Source organism: Durio zibethinus, chromosome 21 (assembly GCF_047325235.1).
Source record: "Durio zibethinus cultivar Kanyao isolate XHJ-2024 chromosome 21, ASM4732523v1, whole genome shotgun sequence".
Classification (NCBI taxonomy): domain Eukaryota; kingdom Viridiplantae; phylum Streptophyta; class Magnoliopsida; order Malvales; family Malvaceae; genus Durio; species Durio zibethinus.
The window spans coordinates 19,851,921-19,855,531 of record NC_143182.1 but is presented as its reverse complement, the minus strand read 5'-3'; the positions used below and the strand labels follow the sequence as shown (position 1 = coordinate 19,855,531).

At 28.3% G+C, this 3,611-nt stretch overlaps 1 pseudogene; it reads right to left on the bottom strand.

The window, feature by feature from the left end:
* Positions 1 to 729: 729 nt before the first annotated feature.
* On the bottom strand, positions 730 to 2,926 carry LOC149512969 (uncharacterized; annotated as a pseudogene).
* Positions 2,927 to 3,611: the final 685 nt, after the last annotated feature.

Below are 3,611 nucleotides of genomic sequence, written 5' to 3'. Positions count from 1 at the left end.
TTCTGATTTTATATTTAGTTAATTGTATTTAGATACTGATTTTATGTATAGTTATGTTTATGTATAGTTTATATTTATAAAATATTCATTAGATTATTATTTGTTCAATGTGACACATCCCATTAGGTGTTCAAAACACAGGTTTTTGACATGCTTTTTACGTGAAAATAGAGAGTAAAATAGCAAAATTATTGTAAAGATTTGAAAACATAAATCCAATTGTCTTTTTCCTTTGTATATATAAAGTGTGAAAACATAGAGTGAAAGAGTGAATCTCTCATATTTGAAAAAAAAAAATCCTTTCAATTTAATAATCGTCCATTGGATAACATGTTCATAATTAAAGTATAAACAAATATAAAAAATAAATATCAATATAAAATGTTTAGGATTATTACAAAAGATAATTAATCAATGTCTATTGTTTCTTAAGTGACCATATCAGAATTTGAACTAAACAATAACTTGATATTCTCAATGCGGGGTACATATGAAATCTCCCACCCTTAAGCACAATTATACTGAATCTTATGCCAATTGCATACAATAAGAGGTATTGATGCGAATGGCTTTATAAACACCTGTATGATATAGGCACGTTATTTATATAATGTCATTAACACTTGCATAAAATAAAAATGATAAATATAAATAGTAATTGATAACACTAATTAATAGTACTTGTATAAAATGATAATCATTAACATATCCAATTGTAATTAATCTGTGCTATAATGGTGCAGGTGGTATAGATCTAATATGTTAAGCATTATCTTAAATTGATATGGACTAGCATGATGTTATATCAGAAGGCAATCAAATAACCCATTTCAAGTAAAGTCATCCATTTATCATCGTATAATGCAAAAGTTTTGAAACATGATAAAGTTTGTAATAACCTCTCAACACACTCTATGGATCCATACAAAGCCAGATAATCACCTCGAAACATATTATTAAATCTCGTCGCACCTGTACCCAACCATCTAATTTCAATCCAAGCATCCTAACAATAGCACAAATCTCACAATGTCCATCCACCTTAACATCAACAATGCTCTATTTATACAGATGTGATTCCACTGGCAAACTATCTAAATTTTACGTCTTTTGTTTATCATAGGGCCAATGAATAAGAATTTTAATGATTTGTTTTTTGGTTTCTTTGAGTTTGCAGTGCTCGGGGGTGATGTACTATCCTGAAATGATAACACAATCTTTCAATTTAATGGGTTGCATCATGTAAAGGGAAATGCTTTTAAAGCTCTGCAACTTTTTGGTTTAGCCATTTCTAATGGTGGCATTAAGACAGTTATGGATGGATTACCAAGTTCTCATAGCTTTCTTTTCATGGCCAACTTACCAAACTTATCACATTAATTGAAACATTTGATGATTCGATTAACCTTGGACTAGACGGTTAACTCATTAGATATTGCATTATCTTCACTCATCATTAAATCCAACTTAAAACAATGTGGATGCACTTTAGATAAATAAATTGGACTTCTCATTCTTATAAACTCTGTAACTTTATGAGCACAAGGTAATTCATACGTGCTTCTGATCACACAACCATAAGCATGTGCATAAATCCTAATATGATTAGCTCACTTGATTTCCCATCTGTGTCATATTCAGTGTGCTCGTAGATACCAAACCTTATAACTCTTTGAACAATAAAGGCTTAAAATTATGCTTCATAATGGTTAAACTTCGCTTAAATGAAACATTGATCTCTGTATGTTGGAACTCAATAAGTACATTGATTATCTTTCATGATGATTCAAAATCCTCTTACGATGATCCAATGTGCCTATTTAATTTTGAATGTGCACTCTCAGCCCTAAAAGAAGTAATAAAGGTATATTAATAATTTGCTATGGAACACTAAAAACCATAAATAATCTTAGTAGCATAAATCATACCTATTTGTTGTAACATTGCCAAAGTGTATTATTTTATCTATCAAAGCTGCAATAAATTTGTCTTTATACTTTACCAACCATTGATTTTTCACATACCATAATGCATTTGGATAAGTTTAGTAATCAATTTCTAATGAGCTCAAATATATTTTGTACTCATCATAGATAGATGAATACATCAATACACTCTAACTAGATATGAATGCCTTCTATTTCTCTTTCTACTAAAAAAACTTTTTATAATCACAAACACATTTATATTGATATACACTATACAAAAAAGATTGATTGTGCTTAGGAACATCACCTCTATGGCATTCATCAATGTCACCTCTCTATCAGTAATAATGATAGTAGAAAATTTACCAATAAGTATAAAATCTTTTAACTTATCCAGTGCCCAAATGTAATTATTAGAATATTTGACCTCTATGTACACAAATGCAATAAAAAATGTCATCTCAGTGAAAATCACACCAACAATTTCAATTAATGGCATACGATACCTGTTCATTTTATAAATGCAATCCATAATCAAGACTGATAGGAAAGCTTGCAATAACTTTACACTAATAGGATGAGCTCAGAATAGGTCTTTCACACTGTCTCTTGACTCGTCATACCTATGCCACTCTATTTACAATTTGTTAACTTTTTCATCAATTGTTGCACTTGTGATCTGCTAGCTTTCTTAACATATTTCTATTTTTGACGTTTATCATGTATTGTGTTTATAGTGCTGACATTCTTCTCATCATGTTATTTTGTGATAAACAGTATATTTTTTGGTTTGACTATACTATTTGACATACCGGCAACTAATCTTTTTTTTTAGTTAATTGACTCGTATATGAATTTTTCTCTAATTGTTATGCTGATAGATGATTGTGAATTTCACAGACTACTTTCACGCTCCATTCATCATTCATTGTCAACTTAATCCCATGTAACTAAAACAGGCAACCACGCTTTTTTATTCCCATTCTCTTACGTTTCATCTCTTCTACATTACCCTTATTTTTAAATTGTCTGTATTTTTCACTTTGTTTATATGCCAATTTTATTCTAAGCTCCCTTAGAGTGTTTAATCACTATCATAAAATCTTTATCTTTTTCAACATGTCTAGCCCATGAAATCAAAGCTTTTTTACTATAGAACAACTGCAAAACATTTTTAACTTATTACATATATACAAACTAACATTCTATGCTTTTATGCCTTCTAATAACACTAAATTTCAAAAACATAATCTTACCTCTTCCATAGTAAATGAATTACTGCAATCGTATTTAGTATCTAAATTATTTGGTAATTAATCCACTATATCAGTGCTTTTTCAAATTGATTTACATATCACAATATGTTAAAAAATATTATTAAAAGAAATATAAAGATTGCAAAAAATTATGTTGTATTCTTGAAATTAGATTTTTGAGAATTAAAGTAATTCTCGAAAATGAATTTTCAAGAATTACACTATATTCTTGAAGACAAATTTTCAAGAATTATATTATATTTTCAGAAATAGATTTCCAAGAATTACATTGTATTCTTAGAAATCTATTTTAAAAAATACAACATAATTCTCAAAAATATGTTTTTAAGTATATAGTATAATTTTTGAAAATAAATTTTTGAGAATTACTAAAATTCAGACTCGACTGGGTTTTGTTTCTTTACTT